Source organism: Symphalangus syndactylus, chromosome 6 (genome assembly GCF_028878055.3).
Source record: "Symphalangus syndactylus isolate Jambi chromosome 6, NHGRI_mSymSyn1-v2.1_pri, whole genome shotgun sequence".
Taxonomy (NCBI): Eukaryota; Metazoa; Chordata; class Mammalia; order Primates; family Hylobatidae; genus Symphalangus; species Symphalangus syndactylus.
The window spans coordinates 114,191,321-114,216,502 of record NC_072428.2 but is presented as its reverse complement, the minus strand read 5'-3'; the positions used below and the strand labels follow the sequence as shown (position 1 = coordinate 114,216,502).

At 36.1% G+C, this 25,182-nt stretch overlaps 1 long non-coding RNA gene across 1 annotated transcript; it reads left to right on the top strand.

The window, feature by feature from the left end:
- Nucleotides 1-9,253: 9,253 nt before the first annotated feature.
- LOC134736959 (uncharacterized) lies at nucleotides 9,254-23,406 on the top strand. Its single transcript, XR_010121462.1, has 3 exons — nucleotides 9,254-9,309; nucleotides 10,188-10,887; nucleotides 23,079-23,406. It is a non-coding gene; the product is annotated as an uncharacterized lncRNA (long non-coding RNA).
- The last annotated feature ends 1,776 nt before the right edge of the window (nucleotides 23,407-25,182 follow it).

Sequence of the window (25,182 nt, the reverse complement as noted above, 5' to 3'; positions counted from 1 at the left end):
GACAAGGTTTATGAAATGCCTAGCACACAAAAGGCACCAAACACCAAATGCTTATAAAAATTATATGTTCTCAAATTTAAATGTGTACAATAAACTAGAGATCTTGTTTTGTAGGGGTTTTTTTTGTTTTTGCTTTTGTTTTTTTGCAGAAGATCTGGAATAAAGTGTGAGTTGCCGAATTTAAAAAAATTATGTGTGAGGGTGCTTTTTCCCTAGGGCCCTTGATGAAGCTAGAATAGGAGATGGAAAGGCAAAGGCAAGGAAGCAAAACATAGGGTTTGATCCTCATTAACCGGAAGAAAAGCTAGGTGAATCATATATGAAGCAAGGAGTGAGATTACAGATTTACATCATATCAGTAACTATACTGAATGTAAAAGTATGAAATGTCCCAAATTAAAAGAAAGTATTTGTCATATTGGTACAATAATATAACTCAGCCTCGTGTTACTTATAAGAAGGTTGGCAAGGATATGAGTGATGGAAACTCTCCTACCCTGTAGTAGGAGTGTAAAATTAAACAACCAATGTTGCAATATGGTTTGGTATTATATCTTAAAACTGAATCTAAACCTGCACTGTGATGCAGCAAATCCCATTTCCTAGTATATACCAACAAAAATGTGAGTAGACACTTATTCACAGAGCCAAACACTAGGGAAAACCAGACTGTAATATTAGAAATCACTATCTATCGTGCATACCTTGGAAATGGTTAAATGAGAATAGTTTCTTCACGATGAATTATTGAGATGTATATTCATGGTGTTTTCTTTTTCTACGTGTCTGTTATTCTTCAATGAAACAACTTCAGAAATAGAACATAATGATTAAACTGATGGCTTTATCAAATAATGCAGAAATAAGGTAAAAATAGTATTGGTAAATCAGGGCCTATATTTTGAGTTGCCTGGTGGGAGTAGGGGTGATGATTCTTATTTGTTTTATTTAGTTTCTTTTGTTTCCACAACAGAGACTCTCTTGCCCAAATCAATATAACACATATGGACGAGAGTTAAATTGGGTTAAAGAGGTGGAGGATGCTCTATGCAGCTATGCTTTGTTTGTTTAGAGCTACGTGATTTGGAGGAATGAAGTGGTGAGCTAGATCTCATTAGTAGTACACTAAAACCAAAAGAGCTAAATAGGCTAGAGAGTAATTACCAATGAGTGTACACCTGGTCAGTGGTATTATACATATCATATATGTCTAGCATATTGAAAAGCTACATATAAGGCTGGCCCCATGTTACAGGAACACCTGTAAAGCATGCTTTGCAAGGAGAAATATTTTCACATGAGCACTTAAAATGAGAACTCATGTGTACTTACTTTTTTGGCATGAATAACTAAATCACGTACTTAAGAAGTTAAACTGTTTTATTTTATTGAAAAAGTTACTTTTAACTATCTGTTTTAAAAGCCAGATCTTTTCCTACAGAAATATTTTAGCTCCTTTTTTACAGAAATAGGCATGTCACTTTTATTTTAAATATGTATCTGTTCCCATAGAATTCCACAAAAAGCCTCCGGCTTACAGATGCTCTTAATAAACCTTAAATGGCTATTTCACTACTGAAAACCATTAAAATGTTCACTCCTTAAAACAGAAAACAGAAAAAAAAAAGGCTGTGAAATTTGTGACCACTAATAAGGATCTCACCAACAGTCATTGTAGAGTTAGCACAAATCTTTGAGTTAAGAAGTTACATGTGCCGAGTGGCCCAATGCTTACACAAAGTCAGAACTTCCTGGTCTTCTTCTTCTCATGCCACCCCAGTTAAGAAACGTACATTGGTTTTAAAACCCCATAGGTCACGGATTCAATTCTCTGGGTTTAAACTTTTAATCTAATAGTTGCTTTGGTCTTGGGAAAATTATTTAACTTTATATCTTTGGATTCTTTCACCATTAAAGTAAAAATACATATTTCAAAATTCATTGTGAAATTTAAATAAGAGAATTCATAAAAAGTGCTTAATCCAGAGTCTGGCACTTAGTAGATGCTAAATAAAATGTTGACTGTTATTATGCTTTTATTATCTTATCTTTCTCTATGGATTGTTATTTTGTGGCAGGTTCAACTCACCAAAATTGGTATTTTATTCTGCACTTGTAGATTAACAAAATCTTTGAATATTTTTCCTGAACTGGATAGTTCAACTTATCAATTAAGATATATCAGTTGTTTGGCTGATAAGCAAATCAATATTTCCCTGAACTGCACATTCTGATAAGATGAGTACCATGTTACAGAGTTTGCCTTCATTTATTCATTATTAATAAATTATTACCATAAATGACAAGGAATTTAGGAATAAAAATAGCATCAATTATATTCAAAGGATCTTGCAATCTAGAGGGAGAATCAAAATGCTGAACTGAATTAATGGGGGTTGTATGATGATTCAAACTGATTCAAAAACTGTAAATAGTTATCTGATGAGTCTCCCATTTTACGGGTGGAGAAAGGAATCTAAAAGTAAAACACATTATTCACAAAAGCCCTCTTGACCCTTCTGTAAAATCCATGGTCCCTCGCTTCTGATTGCCAGAACTCTCCTCCTGACTTGTTTTTTTAGCTTTTGCAACTACCTCAAGCCTACATCCTGCTTTGGAGCTATGGTATAGACAGCATTTGCTACTTTTGCTTACTCAGCATCTATTTCTCTTACTTTCTGGCAATGGCTTCCATTATAATGAAAAAGTAGAAATGTAAATTGCCTAAAAATCTAGTCAGAAAAGGAAGCCAACTAAAGTGACTCCATTTCCAAAGTATAAATGGAACTTCTATATTAATTATTTTTATGTTAATAGAATATTTTATTGTGGTAACGTATACATAACATAATATACACTATTTTAATAATTTAAGTGCACAGTTCTGTGGCAAGAAGTATGTTTACATTGTTGTGCAACATTATGACTTAGTAACTTTTTTATCTTCCACAGTGAAAACTCTGTACCCATTAAACACTAGTTTCCCCTTCCTTCCCCTCCCTCAAGCATTCTACATTCTGCATTCTGTCTCTATGAATTTGATTACTGTAGGTACCTGATATAACTGAAGTATTATAGTAAATGTCCTTTTGTGACTGGCTTATTTTACTTAGAATGTCTTCAAGGTTCACCCATGTTGTAGCATCTGTCATAATTTACTTACTTTTAAAGATTGAATATTGTATATACATCACATTTTGTTCCACTGCATATACATTACATTTTGTTTTTTCATTCATCTGTCAATGAACACTTGGGTTGCTTCCACATTTCGGTTATTGTGAATAATGCTGCTATGAACCTTTACATCTGTATGAATCTCTGCTTGTATTTATTTTGAGTAAACACAAAGACATAGAATAGCTAGACCATGTGGTAATTCTATATACCACATTTTTAGGAATCGCCAAACCATTTTCCACAGTGGCTGTATCATTTTATGTTACCTCCAGCAATGCGCAAGGGTTCCAATTTCTCCCCACCCTCACCAACACTTGTTTTTTTCTTCTTTTTTTACAATAACCATCCTAACGTGTATCTAATAAAATATTTTCAGTGCAGACAGAGACACAGTGTAATTTTTACATCAGATATGTAGATATAGGATATACATGTATGATGACATAAATATAACAAAAATCAGTAAATCTACTTACTACTTTATATTACATGCTAATGTTTTGACATAGTTATGATTTGGTGTTTGGTTGCTATTGGTATTTTATATATTTGATCTTATTTTTCATTAAAGGTATAAAATAGAGTCATAGTCCCTTTCTTATTTCATGGAATGCTAGAACAAGACGGACCTTCAAATTTATCTCTTGCTAATCCAGTATGCTCACCTTACAAATCTGTGTTTTTTAAATACCTGGGACAAGAAAAGGTAGCAGCAAAAAGAGGCTCCTTAGTCTTCCCTTTGGGGCTTTTGCTCTTCACCATGACTGACTCTGAACATTTACAATACATAATTAAGTACAGATGGAGGTATGTAGGTTCGAGAATAAAGAAAACAAATCTAATTTTGTTCACGTGTTACTTCACAAATATTTCTATTAACAGAAAGAAAAACTTAATGTGTAACGAGATCTTTACCTTCACGGAACACACAGGCATAAACCTGAAATTTGGAATGCTTGCAGCTGTTCAGAATTTCGTGGAGGTAATGCACATCCAATTGGCTTGAAAGGTTTTTATTAAAATACTAACTGGACTCATCTATGAGGCTGTGGCTATAACAGAAGAGTAAGATTCCTGAGATCAATCCCATTATAACACAGATTTTAGTTCATAAATTCCCAACTCTTTCTTAGACCACCCCCCCAAAGGCTGTCTTTCATTTTCTCACTAAATTCACTGCAGTGACACTAAACCACCCCATTCATCTATCACCTGTCTCACCACTGATGTGATAAATCTCCACTTCCCTTCTGAGACTTTGACACATGCTGGACCTCCCTCTTCCGCAATTATAATGTTCTCTTGGCTTCTTATGATTAGAATTTCTGATTATGCCCAATCTATGCAGTAAAACCCACATAACAACATACTAACTACTTTTAACCTCATTATAAATGGGACCTGCTTTAAGAAATGACTTTAAATGGGCATCATCCTGGAAAGGCAATGCCACATTATTTTGATGTTGACAATACACTGTTCCCTTTTCCAGATCATGCCCATTTATATTAAAAAGTTGTTTTAACCCCAGAAAGGTAGCCTTGTCTTTGAAATGCTGTTTGCCTTGAAATCTAAAAGGCTTCATAAAACTTCCCTAGGGTTACTCTATATGTGTCTTGATTCTAAAATACTAAATATGGCGATTATAGCAATCCAGATTCAAAATTTAGAGATTGAGTAAAAATGTGGTTTTCTACAGGGAAATAATGTCAACTTGAAATATAAATTGTCTCTTATATTTTATGAGAAAAACAAAGGTTACCTCAGTCTTGAGGACCTAAGTACACATGCTGGTAACAAGGCCAATAAAAGAATAGAGGAGAATGGGATGTTTGGTCTCAAAACGATAGTTTTCCCCAAGTACTATAAGTTTTTATTCATTTTTATTGTTTTTATATAACTTGTTTGTATGTCTGCTGTCTGCTCTATTACATTTTTTATAGAAATATTTCCCCTTAACTAATGTGAATATCCTAGAGAAAATATAAATGATAATGCTAGTGTGCATCATGCCAGAATTCTACAAAGTACATTTGTGACTCTATGTTTAAACCAGCGTTACAACTGAATATAGATACTCCAACTGACTTGATTGTAATCCATATTCAGAAGCACTTTTAAAGTATTACATTGCTAAATCAAAGATAATTTTAAAAAGAAACATCTTTTAGTTTCTTGAAGAGATCAAGTTGCTTTACTTAAACAAGGTGGTTTTCTCTGCCCACAGGAAAAAGAGCCTGTTATTTGAAATGTATCTATTTTACAAGGAAGATCCTTTCCCTAGCTTTGAACCTGTAGTACTAACCAACATTCAATTTCCTTGAAGATAAAGATTCTTAATATTTGAGAACAGTCCCTGACCTATCCTAATCAGAATATCTGAAGTAATAAATGCCAGATGAAGGAAAAAGACAAAAAAAAAAATCCCACTTTTTCTCAAAATCCCCAGATTGTAAGTACACGTTAAGAGCGCTCTCATACACATAGGACACAGCTGATAATAGAACAGTGCCTTTAAAGTGTCGTTGCTAATCACAGAAAGGCTCTCACAGACCAGGTAAGAGAGAACCAGAAATATAACTCTAGAACTACGAAGACTAAGCATGTTGTGAGACATTAGGATACGCAAGTCAATGACACATTCTCTGCTCTCATGGATCTTACAGTCTTACAGTATTGCACTAGGTTTGGAAAGTCTAGGGCATTTGGAGATATTTGTACCTAGAATCATGATCCCGGGTCAGAAATATCATTAAATAAATATCATGCCTCACATGCTAGTCTCATTGTAGTTATGGTGAATTATGAATCATGCCTCTGAAGACACATATACATTTACATCTCCATGCTTTAAAACATGATTTTATATAACATATTGCTTTTATCTCATCTTACCCACCTAATTATCCTTTAAGGCAAAGCTAATCATATGTTCAGCATTGTAAAGAACCTCGTAATTGCAATCATCATATTATATTCTAATTATAAGTAATACTTCTCTGTGATCCTCTCCTTCAAAAATTGTCTGCCCATGAAAACAGACATGTAGACTAATAGAACAGATAGCCCAGAAATAAATCTACACATTTATGGTCAATTGATGTTCCATAAAGGTGCCAATAATGCACAATGTGGGAAAAAGGCAGTCTCCTCAACAAATCGTGCTGGGAAAACTGGCTATCCACAATGCAGAAGGATAAAGTTGGACCCTTATCTCATGTCATTAGTATATACAAAAATAAATTCAAATGGATTAAAGACTTAAGTGTAGGACCTAAAACTCCTGGAAATAAACATAAGGAAAAGTTTCTTGGCATTGGTCTGAGTAATGATTTTTCTTAATACAACCCCAAAAGCACAGGCAACATAACCAAAAATAGACAAATAGGACTGCATCAAATTAAAAGCATTTGCATTGCAAAGGAAAGAATGAACAGAATGAAGAGGCAACCTATAGAATGGAGAAAAAGGTTTACAAATCACATATGTGCTATGAAGTTAATATTCAAAATAGAGAAATAACTCAAACAACTCAATAGCAAGAAAATAACTCAATTAGAAAATGGCCAAAGGACCTGAATAGACATTTCTCAAAAGAAGACATACAAATAGCCAACAAATATTAATATATGAAAAAATGCTTACCATCATTAATTATGATGGAAATGAAAATCAAAACTACAATCAGGCTGGGTGCAGTGGCTCAGGTTTGTAACCACAGCACTTTGGGAGGCCAAGGCAGGCACATCACCCGAGGTCAGGAGTTCACCTGGCCAACATGGTCAAACCCCGTCTCTATTAAAATTACAAAAAAATTAGCCAGGAATGGTGGCACGTGTCTGTAGTCCCAGTTACTCAGGAAGCTGAGGCATGAGAATCCCTTGAACATGGGAGGCAGAGGTTGCAGTGAGCCAAGGTTGCACCACTGCACTCCAGCCTGGGCAACAAAATGAGACTCAGCCTAAAAAGAAACAAAAAAGAAACTACAATCAAATTTCACCTCACAGGCTGGAAGCGGTGGATTATGCTTGTAATCCCAGCACTTTGGGAAGCCAATGTGGGCAGATCACTTGAGGCCAGGAGTTCAAGACCAGCCTGGGCGATGTAGCAAAAACGTATCTCTACTAAACTTGCAAAAATTAGCCAGGCGTGGTGGTGCAGGCCTGTAATCCCAGCTACTCGGGAGGCTGAGGCATGAGAGTTGCTGGAACCCGGAAGCTCGAGGTTGCAGTGAGCCAAAATTGTGCCACTGCCTTCCAGCCTGGGTGACAGAACAAGACTCTGTCTCAAAAAAAAGACCAAAAACAAAATATCACCTCACACCTGCTGAATGGCTACTGCCAATAAGATGAAAGACAAGTGTTAGCAAGGATGTGGAGAAAACTCTTGCACACTTGTAGTGAGAGTATACATGAGCACAGCTATTATGAAAACAGTATGGAAGTTCCCCCCAAAATTAAAAAGAGGACTACCATATGATCCAGTAATTCCATTTCTAGGTACATATCTAAAGGAAATGAAATCAAGATGTCAAAGACTATCTGGACTCCCATGTTTATTGCAGCATTATTCACAATACCAAGATGTGGAATAATCCATGTCCATCAATTAATTAATGAATGAAGAACACAATGGAATACTATTCAGCCTTAAAAAAAGAAGGAAATTCTGTCATCTGTGACAACATAGAAGATCCTGGAGGACATTATGTTAAGTGAAATAAACTAGGCACAGAAGGATAAATACTACATGGACTCACTTATATGTGGAATATAAAGATTCAAATTCACAAGAGAAGTGGGTATAATGACGGTTGCCGGGGGATGGGGATGCGTGGGAAAGGGGGGGAAATGGGAAGATGTTACTCAAAAGATACAAAGTTTTAATTAGACGGGGTGAATAAATCCTGGAGATCTATTCTACAGCATGGTGACTACAGCTAATAATAATGTATTGTATACTTGACAATTGCTAAAAGAGTAGTTCTTAAATGTACTCAGCACACACAAAAATATTCTGAGTGAGGTGACAGATAAGTTAATTACCTGGATTATGGTAATCAATTTATAATGTATACATATATTATTGTATACACTGTATACAATGTATACAACATCACATTGTACACAATAAATATATAGAATTTTTGTTTGTCAATTATACCTTAAAGCTGGAAAGGGAGTAAAAATAATAAAAATTGTCACTCACCACTCACCACAAAAGGAATCCTAATCGTCTTTTTTTTTCCTTCCTAGCCAGTGTCTGCCATAATGACTGATGCTGAGGAAGTCATCATTTTCTTTCACCACTTTCTGTGGAAGCAAGGCCTGCTATTCATTCATCAAATCACATCGAGAACCTTGTAGAGGCTAGTTACCTTTAAGAAACACCAGGCTAGTCGGGGAGGCAGAAATATAAGAAGCTAATTATTATACTAGATGACAAATATTCATGGGAGAAAGGTGCTGAAAAATACTTGAAGAGGCAGAAATATGTGTAAGTTCTCAACCTAAGGAGGAGTGACTTTAACCTCTTGAGTGGTGGAATGAGTTGGTACTGACAGTGAAAGCTAGATGCCTACTTGGCTTCTACTGACATTTTGTCAGCCTCCTCAACTGAGTCCTCTTCATCAATACTTCCTTCCATGTCATTCGTCTTCTCATACCCAGTGATCATCTCTTCTAACCATCCTGCATTCACCAGAGGAACTAGATTACTAAAACCAAGACACTAAGGAGAAACTTACTCGTTAAAGAGATACTCTTAGAAGAAATAAAAATTAAGTCAATGGGAAGTGTCTTCAGTATATATCCCATTGACTAGGGCAAAAGCAGAAAATGAGTAAAAGTGCATTCAAGGTCTAGGAAACAGTATATATCAAAGCATGGAAGTATAATTGTTCTTAAATCTGTAGTAGGTCATTTATGATGGGTGAAACAGAACACAAAAGGGAGCGTTAGAACACTAGGCTGGAAATACAAATAGATGATAGAACAGGTGTTTGGGTTTCATTTGGTTGCCAGTGGGAACCGTTATAAAGTTTAACTATGACAGTGAGGCAATCTGTGTTCTAAAAGAATGACTCTGGCAGTAGTGTGGAGGGCTGACTGGAAGGAGTATTTGCTGAAGGTAAGGAAAGAGTCCAGAAAGGTTTTGCAGGAATTCATACAAAAAGTAATCCATTCCGTATCCACTTGGTATATCCTGATATGTGGTAGGCATTTAATAAATATTTTAACCAAATAAGTAAACTAGAACATGAAGTTCCTCCACAACAAAGATCCATGCACTGCATTTATAGAATTCAAACAAACAACTTATAATCTTAAAAGGTGGAAAGGGTTATTCTTTTATATAAAGGTAGACAGAAACTATGTTCTGTTTATTTTTCTTCTTTTATACAACCTCAATGCAGAAGGAATACTCAATTATTGTCCACCAACCTCTTGTTTGTCTACTTTGGATTCCCTGACTAACATCTCACCTGGCATTTAGAATTGCCTATCATGTTCAGCATGCTGCCAAAATTTTTAGACAACCTTAAACTTCAAAGCTTCTGCTCATTTTCATGAGGTTTCAATAAATACATGTTTGCCAAATACCAGAAAGTGTCCTCATTTATAGACCGTTGTGCTGCATTCCTCTGCAAAACGGAAACGAGGGTATTAACTAAATTAAAATTGATTAAAATGCTGAGTATTATTACCAGGATATTATAAAGCAGATGGATGAGCATACGTGATTAATTTTAATTGTTCTAAAGATGGTACCTAAATAAGATGCTGTAAGCCAAGACTTATTTTAAAATACCATTGAACATGCTTATGTGTTTTTCCTTAATATATAACACTTAATTCTACTCTGAATTTCCTATACTCTGCTGAGAAAGTTGATAAATTGTTGCAATATATATGTCATTAATGATTTAATCAAATAATCGCAGAATATCAGATTCAAATTCAACTACGTTTCCCATGTAGAAATCTCTTCTACCACCTCCCTGACAGGATCATCTGAACTCTGCTTAGAACAAAGAAATAAGAGATTCACTCTTTTGTGAGGTTGCTGGATGCTGAACACAGTGGTCTGCAGCACAGCTCAGATGCCCAGTCTTCTCGCTGCCCTGTGAGGCAACACAGGTCAACCTGCTGCTTCTGTACCACAGCTCCTCAGATATTCAAAGAAAGGGGCTATGTTCTCCCTCAGTCTGGAAGCTGCTTAGGGGAGTATTTTATGGGAGTAAAGTGATTCCCAGAAGAATGAAAATGTGCCATCATGAAGAAGGAATGACTTTTTGTTCTCTTCCTGGATGTTGGGGTAAAGAGAGTTAAAGATACCCCAAAGCACAAAAGTCTCCAATCCTGAGTGAGAAAAAGAGAATAAACCATTATGATAGAGACAGGGGGTTGGAAGCAAGTTAGTATAATGGAACATTCTCTATCTCAGAAGAAGGGAGAGAACATTCTATAAAACTCATTCTGCCCGTGACTCAACTGGCTGAGAAGCATTTTTGAAGTGGAAAACAGGGAACTCACCAGGTTTCCAGTGCTCACTTGGTTGTGTTGTGCTATGCCCAAAGTATTGCTTCTTCTATGACCTGAATCAAGTGTTCTGCATTATTCCAATATCAGACCTGCCAGAGGGCAAACTGCCAAATCAACAGTCTCCTTGGACGATAAATCTCGAGCTCCTCAGCAGAACAGCAAAGTAAACCTCCTGAGTTTGTGTTTCCATTTTAAAAATCAGTTAACAGATTTTACTGAGGTTTTACATTTTCTAAATTCTAAAATATGCTTGATTTGCAATTTCTGAGACCTTTGAGAAACATGGTTTCCTGCCTAGATAGTTTCACATATTACACTAATCAGCCTCCCTGGGCCAATATAATTAGGAAAATTAGTTGGTACCTTTGTTTCTTGGCCTCTTCCTCTAGAGTCACTTTACTTTGAAGTTTATTGTGTTTGCTTCAGCATTAATATTTAAATAATAAATATGAAATTCCTAGATGAATTCACTAAGACATGTCTACAAAGTGTTTTTTAAAACCTATGATAAATGCAGTATACAACACCATATGAGGAGAGAGGCATCTGGAGTCAGCAAGATTAGCTGAACCAGGCCCGGTTATCAATAGAGTGAGAAACACACACAAAAGAAAAATGATTAAGCCATCTTAACACATCTAATAATGATCTTGCCAAATTTCTATTGTGCTAATAGTTAACAATAACGTACTGTACATTTAAAAATTTGTTAAGAGGGTAGATATCATGGTATGTATATGTGTTTTTCTTTCCTTAAGTATAAATCAAAAGGCCCATGCTGATTTTCAGGATCGCTTCTTAATATGTCTTATAAGGCTCTCCAATATACTTCTGCTTCCCCTATCTCACCTATTGCCATTCCACATTGTGCTATAGTCAAATTAACCTCTCTGGTTCTTCAAATGTTCCTTATTCTCACAGCCTGGCTCCATTTTAAGATACCCACTTTACTCACCCTCCTCACCTCACTCCTAAGCTCATTTGCTATCTGTTACTCATCCTCCAGGTTTCAAGTTATGTATCTTTTCTCCATGATGCTTCTCCTTGAATTCCTTTAGACCAGACTACCTATTGTTCCTGCTTTTTCTCTTATAACAATTCCAACATAATGGCAATACGTCTGTACTACCATTGCTGCTTGACTTGTCTGCCTCCCACACAGCCTAGACTGGAAGTTAAGAATGTCTCTTTTCAGCCGGGAGCAGTGGCTCACGCCTGTAATCCCAGCACTTTGGGAGGCCGAGGCGGGCGGATCAAGAGGTCAGGAGATTGAGACCATCCTGGCTAACACGGTGAGGCTAACACGTCCTGGCTAACAGGAGAATGGCCTGAATCTAGAAGGCAGAGCTTGCTGTGAGCCAAGATCGCACCACATCACTCCAGCCTGGGGGACAGAGCGAGATTCCATCTCAAAAAAAAAAAAAAAAAAAAAGAAGAAGAAGAAGAAGAAGAAGTAGAAGAATGTCTCTGTTCATCTTTATACCCCAAGAACTTAGTCCAGCACCTAGCATAAAGTAGGATTTCAATAAACATGTGTTTAATGAATGAATGAATTGATAGGAGAATGGCAATGAAAAAACACCCGTCTATGCTTTAGAAAACACAAATACTCTTCAGTATTTTATTGAGTTTCAGGACAGCTCTCTGCCATGAGAAATCAAACTTTTTTCCTTATGTAGGTATTAATTTATGTAGTGTCCTGTGCTGACATTTATTATTGAAATAGTTGAATCATGAAAAAAAATAGCCATCTAATCACAATTTATAGAAGACCTGTTAAATGCTTAAATCTGTGAATTAAATAAGTTTTTCTGGCTCTAAGCCATTTAGAGTGCAGAACAGAAGCCATTTGCTGGCTCTAAGCCATTTAGAGTGCAGAACGTGAAGCAATATTGCAATATCTTAAGGTTTACAAAACAGTGTAACAAGCTTAGTAGCAAAACATTAACTGTTTATCACAACATCATTCTTCCCCAATTCTAGCAACATATGTGTTTTCTATTCCAATTACAAGTTTTCTTACCTTTTGAGATCTTCCTCCTTCCTCTACTTTCTTTGGCTTACCTCATTGCTTAAATAGGCAGAAGTCTAGTTTTTGGATGATTTTTTTTTCTGAAAAGTTGGTTTTATGACTCACATAGAATATCAAGGAAGTACATAAACAATATTCAAGTAATTTTATAGGACATCTGATACTATTCTAATTCAAGAATATGAGCTAAAACTTTGCATTTGTCTATTTTCACACTCTATAAAGATACTACCTGAGACTGTGTAATTTACAAACAAAAAAGGTTTAACAGACTCACAGTTCCACATGGCTGGAGAGGCCTCAAGAAAATTACAATCATGGTGAAGGTGAAAGGGAGCAAGGCACGTCTCACACGGTGGCAGAAGAGAGAGTGTGCAGGGGAAAGTGCCACTTTTAAACCATCAGATCTCATGAGAACTCTCTCACTATCACGAGAACAGCATGGGGGAAACCACCTCCATGATCCAGTCACCTCCCAACAGGCCCCTCCTCTGACACATGGGGATTACAATTAGAGATGAGATGTGGGTGGAGACACAGAGCCAAACCATATCAAACTTGAATTTTATTATCAGAGTTGCAAGAGGAACTGGACAAGAGCTGTCCAATGAAAGATCCAAGGCATAATGCAGAAGATGTTTTGTTAGTCCTAAATCACTTTGCAAATTTAAACATAATATATTCCTTAATTCTTAAAAATATTCCCAAAGAGAATGATCTGTCCATGAATATCTCCCTATTATAGAAGAATGTGAGAATTTGAAATTGAGTGAAGAGAAGGATCAGTGAAGATAAGTAACAAATGGCAGTGTTAGGATGAAGGAAGGGGAAAGTATGTCAAGTAACCAAGAGATCAAGACGTTATAAGGATTCTCTATGTGAATATTAAATTTCATTAAGGATTATGACAAATAAAATTGAAGAGAGTACCAATGAGCCTGGAACTAATATCTTGATAGTACAAGTCAGGTGGCGTAAGCTTCATGACACAGCTAGGAGGAGAAGTGGATGGCTTAGTTCTTAGGGAGAAGTAATGCCTTTAAATTTATTTGTATTTTATTATACCTAACAACTCATCTACATACATGTGAAAAATAATTCAGAGAAACACATCTATGAAGACAGTGTGTAGTCCATGTTTTGGGATTCATGCAATAATTTGGAGAGTCTACGCAATACCTAGTATGACCTATTTCCAAAAGGTAGAAAATAACTATACTGTCTCAGCTCAATTTGATATCCCAATTGAATTACGCATAGGAGATGACAGAAGGTGCCCCAAATTGTAGGCCATTTGAATTGATCTTCGAATAAGATTTAATTATATGTCTCTTCTTTCATAATTTTTAGGTATTTTTCTAAAATTTGGGTTTAAAAGATCTTCTTGTTTTTTTTCATTTATTTAATGCTACTCTCTAGTTTTTCCTAACTGGAATTACTTTCAAGATGTTGCTCAGAATTTCATTTTTTTTTTAAATTTTGGTTCAATTTTCAGATGTTTCCATTCTGAAAATCACTCCATTTACCTGTACCTTTCTTCATTTAGGCCTTTGTATATGCCAGTCTTCTGATTATTTGCTTAGTTAACCTCTCCTCCTCTTTCAAACCTCTTCCCAAAATATGTCTTCCCTAACTTCACAGTCTCCAACTAGGTCATCAGATTAAATGCACTTGCAGCATGTACCTTTCTTTCTAGCATTTGTCAGCACTAGAACTAAATGTTTAAGGGAGTAATTTTTTTGTTATTTTCTATATTGACTGTCATCTTTCCAGGACCAAGCATAGTACTTTACATAGAGTAGGTGCTCAATGGACAATTACTGGATCAGTGAACAGATGCAAGAATGAATGAATAGCTTAACATAGGAAATACTATGTATCCATTAAGAATGATACCATTAAGTAAAAATAAAATTACAGAGCACCAATTTTCTTAATAAAAACAAAAATTAAATGTCAAAATATCTATAAAATGTTAAAAATGATTATGACCAATAAAATTAAGACAATTTCAAATTTATATAATTGTATAACTTTTTATAATTAATACATTATTTTCAAGTTAAAATAAAATGACTCAATATAAACTCTGATTTCTATTTTTAAAAGCCTTTTTCTTCATTTGATATCTATTATTTATTTAAATATTTGAAATGTTCTTTCTTTAAATCTGGCTTTAACTGCTACTATCATGTTATAGTGATATAAGGCTTTTCAGTTTCCAAAGTTTACTTATCTACCTTAGCTTATTTGACCTCCACAAAAACTGTATGATATATGCAGGACAGGTCTTTTTCCCATTTTACAGATGAGTCTGTGAATACACCTTTATAGCAATGTTTACTAATGTCTTCCCTTTCTATTTCTATATTCCTCTAAGGTTTTTATTACTAAAGACTACTTATTTATCATATCTATATCAAGGAAGGCAAATACTCATATTACTTCACCTACTCTTTAAGAAATGAGGTTGTCAGAAAAGTAGGTCAAGATTTTATCCTATGTTCCTCTTTAAGCATCTTACAGGAACTACTCAGAGAGCTGAAATTCCCATAATTATTAAATTTTTCATTCATTCAATAAATGCTTACTGAGTACTTAAAATGTGTTAGGTACTGCAGTCATAACGATGAAACATTTTCCCTGGCTTCATGGAATTTGCAGTTTAGAGTAAGATAAACATATAAGAAAATAAATGATAACCAAGTCTGAAGAAAACTAAAGTGGAAAAAACAGATGCAATGAAAGTGAATAATAATAAGGAGACTTTACTTAGATTGGGAGGCTGACTAAAGTCCTTTCTGAAGTATGAGTGAGAATTACCTAGCAGAAGAGTAAGGAGGGAGAGCATTTCAATCAGAGAGAACAGCATGTACAAACACCCTGAGGTAAGAAAAAGCTTGACCCATTTGAGGAACTGTAAGAAGGGGTTGCTGGAGCAGAGAGTAAGAGCAAGAGTGTCACAAGATGAAGCAGGGGAGAGAAAATAGAGCCTTCTCTTCCTGTCAAATCAGCTTTTGTTACTGTCTTAGTTTGTTTGTGCTACTATAACAATACCACAGACTGGGTAATTTATAAACAATAGAAATGTATTTCTCACAGCTCTAGAGGCTAAGAAGTACAAGATCAAGGCGCCGACAGTTCCGATGTCTGGCGAGGGTTGCTTTGTGCTTCCAAGATGGTGCCTTGACTGTTACTTCCTCTGGAGAGGATGAAGGCTAGGTCCTCACAAGGCAGAAGGAGCAGAAAGGCCAAAGAGGATAAATGCTGTCACCTCACATGGCAGAAGTGCAAAGGAGAATGAACCCACTCCCAGGGGCCTTTTTATAAGGGCTCCTAATTCCATGAGGGATCTGCCCTCATGACTTAATAACCTTCTAAAGGCCCTACTTTTCAATACTATTACACTGGCAATTAGGGTTTAACATATAAACTCTGGGGGACACACTCAGACCTTAGCAGTTACATCCACAGGAATCAGCCTATGATGTATCAGTCTTCACTATGATGCATTAGCCTTCATCATGAACTCTTTCTCTCAATTCTCTGTAATAACTGTAAGAAATAAGTTAATTTCCTACATTTAAAAGGCAACTTCAAATTGTATACTATATCCATTCTATGCACTGCATAGAAGAAAATAGGGTTGTTAATATTGAGATGTAGGAGGGTACTTCTAAATTGGCAAATTAAATTATTATTTATCTTAAATTTTTAAAGTTTCCCAGAATCTTATTTATAATTCTACCTATAAAGTTGATAATAAGTAATTTCATAATGAAGGAATCAGGTAACATATTTATGACTAAATGATAGAAATTAATAATTGTCATGGAAATTCCATAGATAAAGGATCCCATGGCAGATCTTCGGAATGTAAGAAATACTATCTGATTATTTCTTGTGAGTTTAAACATTTTTTATTGGACATCTCATCACCTATCATCAATAAACCTTTGCTTGTTAATAACAGTGCAAAGTGATTTGTGCCATAAGCACAAAATCATATGGCAAGCAGAGTATATGGCACTTAAGAGAGTGTGGCTTATCAGGATGACTGAGCTAGAGAGAAGAGTCATTTCTATACAACTGAATCCATATAGAAGATGAGAGTCCCGAGAGAGAATGCACCTAACCTAGGGGAGAAAGAACCTATTGCTTTCCCTTGCAAAATGAAGCCAGAAAAGAGAAAGGTACAAATACAATCACAGAAATAAGGATATCGCCAGAGGCCTATGTGAAAGCTAAACTGAAAAGCAACAGACGTATCACAGAGAAAATGGTCAGAAGTGTTATACTCAATTCATGCATTTTTTTTGTCCACTTGTTAGTGGAGGAAAAAAAACTGAAAAATACTTACTGAATTGAATTTAAAGATAATTGGGGGTGATCTTATAGGCATAACTTTACAATAAAAGAAATCAAAATTTAGACACACACATATTTGGATATTTATTTAACTGGACCAGTTACACAACTGACACATAGCAGTTTAACAGTTAACTGACTGTTACATAGCAGTTAACAGAATATTTACTTTTTCTGTAGACTGTAAAATGACTTTAGGATTCTGGATCCATTATCAATATGACATATTTAAAAAATTTCAGATTTCAAAAGCAACAATGTTAGGTTAAACAGGGGAATTTTGATGGCTCAAGCACCGTAAGTCTTGCTTCAAGTATATTTGGTGTTGCTATTCATTATATTTGCAGTGTACAATTTTTCTTTTACAAGAAATGAGTACATTTCAAAGACCATTGTTGCATGTGAAGATTTATTCTCTAAGGACATAAAACACATGCAATGTTCATAACACACCTATTTATTATTTGAGAATTAATTTTAGTTAAACTTTCTGAGTTTTGGTAAGTCAATTTTAGTTACACTTTTGGAATGTTCTAATATTCTGTGATAAATGATCTCAACATAATAATTTTTAAGGAAGACTGTCTCCACAAATCTTACACAAACATCACATAGATCTTTTGGTAAAGTTAGCTAAATTAATCCTACAATGCAATGACTGAAGTTTAGATTCCTTACTTACAAAATTAAAATGTATCTATTTATTTTAAAATTATTTCATACTAGACAATGCCCATATTATAAATAATTTTCTTAAAGAAATGTGAGTGTAATTATGTGTAATTATATCAATCTTATGTATAATATCTATCTTATCTACTTTTGTTGATTTTTTTTCTTTAGATGGAGTGTCGCTCTGTCACCCAGGCTGGAGTGCAATGGCACAGTCTCAGTTCATTGCAATGGCACAGTCTCAGTTCATTGCAACCTCCACCTCCCGGGTTCAAGCGATTCTCCTGCCTCAGCCTCCAAAGTAGCTGAGACTACAGGCATGTACCACCACACCCAGCTATTTTTTTTTTTTTTTTGTATTTTTAGTAGAGATGGGGTTTCACCGTTTTAGCCAGGATGGTCTCGATCTCCTGACCTCATGATCCACCCGCCTTAGCCTCCCAAAGTGCTGGGATTACAGGTGTGAGCCACTGAACCCAGCCGATTATTCTTTTTAAGAAATCTTTCCAGCTGCTTCACATGTTTTCCCCCTAAGACAATTAAGCTCTTTATGAAGACAGTGAGTCCAAGGATGTATGCACAGGGCAGAGTCTTAGGGAAATCCCCAGACCCAAGCATCTGTGTGGCACTGGCTCAACCTTCAGTGGTGCCCTTGCACTCTAGGAAGAAAAGTTCACTTTGTTTTTTTTAAAACATACTGATCATTACCATTTCTGATTAGTGACTGCAGAAACTTATTTGCGAACATAAGAAACATAGGACTATGTATGAATAATTGTGAAATTCAAATAAGTTTATACTTATACTTCCTAATGCCCTACTTTTCTGTTCCTTAATTCAGAAAAGCCAAGTGCTCTTAGCAACTTTGCATGTAGTGTTCATGTCTGAAGTTACAAATTTTGATAGGATCTGTTTAACATCATTTTGCCTTTTGAGATTGGTATTTTAACTAGTAAGCTATTTTTTCCATGAATCCTAGTGAGATAGCTATGCAGACAAACCTTAGATCATTAGCCTAGCACACTCAGTTGATTAGAGAACACAGCTCTAATGTGAATAAGGTCTTTAAATTTCCCAGATGCCAGTTATCTCTGTTCTAAAGGCACAGTTTATACTAAAATAATAGCAAGTGTTCTCATTATGTGTACTTCTCGCTTCAAGGTAAACCAGTTGATAAAATGAGGATAAGAGAGCTCAAGCCTATCGGTATGTATTAAAAGGCAACTCAGCTCAAACATTCTTCCAACAACGGATGAGAATATTATCTTCACATAGATAAAAACAAGCAATCAGTGGTGTCATTGACTCTTACGATTAGACCCATTAATTATCACCTGCTTCTGCTGGAATAGTTATATATCTATAAAATTATATTTGTGGGAGGCCAGGCATGGTGGCTCACACCTGCAATCCCAGCAATCTGGGAGGCCAAGGTGGGTGGATCACTTGGGGTTAGGTGTTCAAAATCAGCCTGGCCAATATGGTTAAACCCCATCTCTACTAAAAGTACAAAAAATTAGCTGGGCATGGTGGCATGTGCCTGTAATCCCAGCTACTCAAGAGGAGAATTGTTTGAACCCAGGAGGCAGAGGTTGCAGTGAGCCAAGATCACATCACTGCACTTCAGTCTGAGTGACACAGACAGACTCCGTCTCAAAAAAAAAAAAAAAATTATCTTTGTGGGGAAGAGGGGTAGAAAAATGAGAAAGACACTGTATTAGGGAAAAGGACATGGTAAGGTTAGAATAGGATGAAACCTAAAAATCTTGTCTTCTCATTATACACAAGACTGTGGACTGGAAAATGAGTGAATGACTTATCCACTATCATTAGGATTGCAGGATATATATATATATATATATATACATATATATATATATATATATATATATATATATGTAAAAGAAACGAAGTGTCTCTAATAGTTAATTTTATGTGTCAGCTAGGCTAAGCATGGTATCCAGACTATGTTGCCAAACATTATTTTGTATGTTTTTGTGAGGACATTTTGGATGAGACTGACATTTAAACTAGTGGACTTTGAGTAAAGCAGATTACTCTTCATAATGTGGGTGGGCTTCATTCAATCAATTGAATGTCCAGATTAAAAAAAAAAAAAAAAAGAACTGTCCTACCCTCAACAAGAGTGGATGCTGCAGCACAGGCCCTTTGGATTTGAATTGCAATATCATCTTTTCTTGAGTCTCCAGCCTGACAGCCCTCAGACTGCCTCCCCGTTCTGAAGAATTGGACTTGCTGATTTGCATAATTACATGAGCCAATTCCTTAAAATAAATCTATTTATATCTACATCTCTCTATATATATCTATCTATATCCATATCTATCTATCTATCTACACATTCTATTGTTTGTGTTTCTCCGGAGATCCCTGACAGTGTCATAAATTACATGTACTTACAAATGAAAGGAATGAGTAAAAACATCAAACGTCTTCCTTTAAAACTTTTTTTGTTCTTTGTAATGAATTAATTGCATTCATATCCTGGTGTAGTCTCCTCCTGAGTAGAAAGTTACATATAGATATAGAGAGATTTATTTCAATATTTTGGATAGGCCTTTCAAAAACCACAATAATATGCATTATACAAAGGATGAAATTTCCTATTTCACCACTCTCTTGAGTTATGAACTAACTTGTTTCTCTTCTCTTACTGTGAAGCATTCAACTTGACATTCCAAAAACAGACTGCATAATTGTAAAGCCATTAATTTTCTAAGAACACCCAAAAATACTATCTTTTTATTACAATGAACAAGAGTTGGTGTCTTTAGCCTATACTGAGTGCTCAAATCACATAGATATATATGGTTATTCATCTCTCCTGCCTGTTCCTATTCTTAGTCAACTGCTCTTCTTTTGAAGCACATCTCAAGCTTCACCTTATCCATGCCATTTTCCTATTGACTATAGTTCATGTTGAGATGTCTCTTCAAAATCCTTTTTACTTTAGTACTTTATTTCCCATTGCTTTCTAACTTTCTAAGCCACCTAATATAGTGTTTAACCCTGTAGGTTTTACTCTTTAAGATAAAGAGAGTCAGAAAGCCTCAGAACATTGTATTAGTCCATTTTCACTCTGCTGATAAAGACATACCCGAGACTGGGCAATTTACAAATGAAAGAGGTTTATTGGACTTACGATTCCACATGGCTGGGGAGGCCTCACAATCATGGCAGAAGGTGAAAGGCATGTCTCACATGGTGAAAGACAAGAGAAAAGAGTTGTACAGGGAAACTCTCCTTTTTTTTAAACACCATCAGATCTCGTGAGACTTATTCACTATCAAGAGAACAGCAGGGGAAAGACCTTCCCCATGATTCAATTACCTCCCACTGGGTTCCTCCCATAACACGTGGGAATTCAAAATGAGATTTGGATGGGGACACAGACAACCCATATCAAGCAAGTATCTGAGTGACTTTGTCCTCCAGGAATTAACTGTACAATGAGTGGACATTGTAGGACTCTGAGGACCTCAGAAACACGATTACAGAAATAACAAATCTGGGCTCTTTTCCTAGAGAATGTAATTATAGTGCAAGACATGAGAAATCCAAAGATTTATGGGGGTAATGGTATGTCCCTTATTACAGCAACTGACAGCACCATGTCTTAGAATGTGATGATAATCAGGGTTGAAATACTCCACACGGGCCTTCCCCTAAGCAATGTCTTAAATCTTGTACACAGAGGGAGGGATATAACATTCAAAGGCCTTGCCTTTTGAAGCAAGGAAATCTCAGGGGGCTGGGAAGATATATCACTATCAAAATTTGTATGACTGTTTGAAGTCAGTTTCCCAAAGGAGAGGAAAAACAGTGAATACTTTTAAGGGACTCATTAAGTCCTTGGAAGAGCAGACTGGCAGGGCAATATTTTTCAAGGCTGGGCAATTTTCAGTGCCGTACAGATAGGAGCTCCAGTGGTCTCTTGAGGGTCCAGCAGAAAGCCAATGGGGAGCCAACGAGGAACAGGATGTGAGTGGTGGAGTGGGAGGACACAGGGTGGAGGTGGGAAGGAAGCAATGGCAAGATCTCCCACTAGGGGCAGCACTGAGCCACATATATTAAAGTAGCAGTTGTATGAAGAATCAGTAGTGGCCAGTAGGATGCACTAGTATGGTGAATGATGGAATTGTAAGGATCCAAATTGGGGAAAATATGATGTAAATTCAGACAAAAGTAGGAGAGAGAGAATGTTGATAAAATTTATAGGCTGGTCCCAAGCAACATGCAAAGAGCTCTTGGAGAGGTGAGGCAGCCCAAGGATTCCTGTGCAATAGATTTCACCCCAGTCCCCAGGCTTTTCTGTTCTTAAAAAGACTCCTCTGGAAAGGCAAAAATATTTTAAGGCCTAACACTACCTTCAGCTCTGTGATTCCAGATGTTTCAGGAAAAGAATTAGAAGAAAAGCATCAAACCCTTAATTAATCCAGTACTTTCTTTTCTTTTAGGAAAATGCAGCTTTTTTATTTGCTGCTCTCTGTTTCTTTTTGAGAAAATGAGACATGATTACTGAAGTGCTTCTGAAAGAATTCCATTGTCTTGCATTTAGAAATCCTGTGTGTGGAATTCAGTAAGAGTTATGCAAGAGAAAACTCACTTTTCAAAGTGTGCCTTGTTTGCATGACATTCATGTAGATCACTTAGTTATCAGTTATCCTATTACCCACAGCTGCTCACTTCACATTATCTCATTGTCATGTCAACATCCAATTCACAGCAACCTGCTTTCTGGTCTCGTTCTTTTTTAGGATAATTTGTTCTGAAGTGACAAGTAAGTACCTCTGACAATGGTTCTGACTCTTCATCAGTGTGTGGTTGTGGGACTCAGTATTATGGCAGGAATAGAGGCAGTGCACACACCTCAAAGAGGGAAATGTGATTACCTTTAACATAAAAAGACATTAAGCTTTGCCTAATGGCATCATCACATCTCCCATCAACTTCCTGTTTCTCCTCCGCAAAACACACTTGAATTTATGAAATATTCCATAGAACTTAGATACGTGAAGTGTACAATATTTTAAAGACAAACAGTCATTAAATTTCTAGAGAGAAAAAAAGTCTAAAAATACAAAAAAGTCTAAAAAGTTTTTAAACACAAAAATCACCTGAATCAGTATAACTGGTAAAACATTTCTCATGTTTAAGAGCTTAAATAATATTGATTATAAGTGTATAGTTTTTTTATATTTGTGAAATGGTGACTTCCATCTTGTTCATACTCCTTTGTGCTATCTCTCACTGTGATGAAGCCAGCTGCCATTCTCTGAGCTGCCTCATGGAGGGGCCCAACTGGCAAGCAACTGAGACAAGCAACAGTCAGAGAAGAATGGAGGTACCCCATCCAAGGTCCTGCAATGAACTTGAATGATCCTGCAATCTCAGAATTGAAAGAATCCTATCAAAAACAAAGAACTTACGAGCACGTACTGTACAGTAGAACTTGAGATGACTGCAGCCCTTGTCCGCACCTTGAAGACTTCCAAGAGTCCCTGAACTGGAAGACCCTACTAAGCTATGCTCAGTTTCCTGACCCACTGTAACTGTAAGATAATAAATGTTATTCTTTTAAGCTTCTAAGTTTTGGGGCATTTGTTACACAGCAATAGATAAATTATACACACACCATAAAATGTACCTAGTGGATATTAATATCTTCCATCTCTGAATGATACCACTCGTTTTGTAAGTTAATCATTAATTGCCTCGCATTGTTTACTTAGTGTTGATTGGTCATGTTCCAATGATGTTCTACAGGTCCCTAAGGAATATATGTGTATGAATATGTTTGCTTTTTGTATGCAGTGTGAGTGTGTGATTTGGGTGAAAGTTTAAATAAAGAAGTTAGGTGGACAGGGCTCTGAGTGCATTTTTTTTCTACCTTAGCAAGAACAGTTTCTCTTTTATCTGCTAAATGTATTAGGTTGGTGCAACAGTAATCGTGGTTTTTGCATTGTTGAAATTTGCAGATTGATATCAGAATATGTTCTTAAATACCTAAAATGATGCTATACATCATTTTAATGTGCAGTTCTTGCTTTATGTTTTTTGGCTAATGACCTGTTACTTGCTGTTTATTTTACATTTATTTTAGACTATGGAAATGATGTTAGACAAAAAGCAAAATCAAGTGATTTTCTTATTCAAGTTCAAAATGGATCATAAAGCAACAGAGACAACTCACAACATCAATAATGCATTTGGCCCAGGAACTGCAACGAACATACAACGCAGTGGTAGTTCAGTAAGTTTTGAAAAGGAGTCGAGAGCCTTGAAGATAAGAAGCATAGTAGCTGGCCATCAGAAGTTGACAATGGTCAGTTGAGAGCAATCATTGAAGCTGATCCTCTTACAACTACACGAAAAGTTGCAAAGAATTCAACGTCGACCATTCTATGGTTGTTTGGCATTTGAAGCAAATTGGAAAGGTGAAAAAGCTCAATAAGTGGGTGCCACATGAGCTGACCAAAAATTTTTTTTAAATTATCATTTTAAGCATTGTCTTCTCTTATTCTGTGCAACAACAACAAACCATTTCTCAATCAGATTGTGACATGCAACAAAAAATAGATTCTATACGACAACCAGTGATGACCAGCACAGTGGTTGGACCAAGAAGCTCCAAAGCACTTCCCAAAGCCAAATTTGCACCAAATAAAAAGCCATGGTCACTGCTTGGTGGTCAGATGCCAGTCTGATCCACTACAGCTTTGTGAATCCCGGTAAAACCATTACATCTGAGAAGTATGCTCAGCAAATTGATGAGATGTGCTGAACACTGCAATGTCTGCACCCGGCATTGGTCAACAGAAAGAGCCGAATTCTTCTCCATGACGACACCCAACTGCACATCACACAAGCAATGCCTCAAAATTTGAATGAACTGAGCTGTGAAGTTTTGCCTCATCTGCTATATTCACCTGATCTTTCACCAACCAACTACCACTTCTTCAAGCATCTCAACAACTTTTTGCAGGGAAAATGCTTCCACAACCAGCAGGATGCAGAAAGTGCTCTCCAAGAGTTTGTTGAATCCCAAAGCGTGGATTTTTACATTACAGGGATAAACAAATTTATTTCTCATTGGCAAAAATGCATTGACTGTAATGGCTCCTATTTTAATTAATAAAGATGTGTTTGAGCCTGGATATAATGATTTAAATTTCACAGTCCAAAACCGCAATTACTTCTGCACCACTAGAATATGGCATAGTGCTTCACTGAGGAGAAAAGGTGCTATTGTAAAAACATTTTTAAGTTACTGACTTAAATGTTTCAGGGCTTTATGTCTTATCCACCATTAAACTTAAGCATTTTAAGGACAAGGAGCTACTAAATACTTCTGGACAGTCTGAA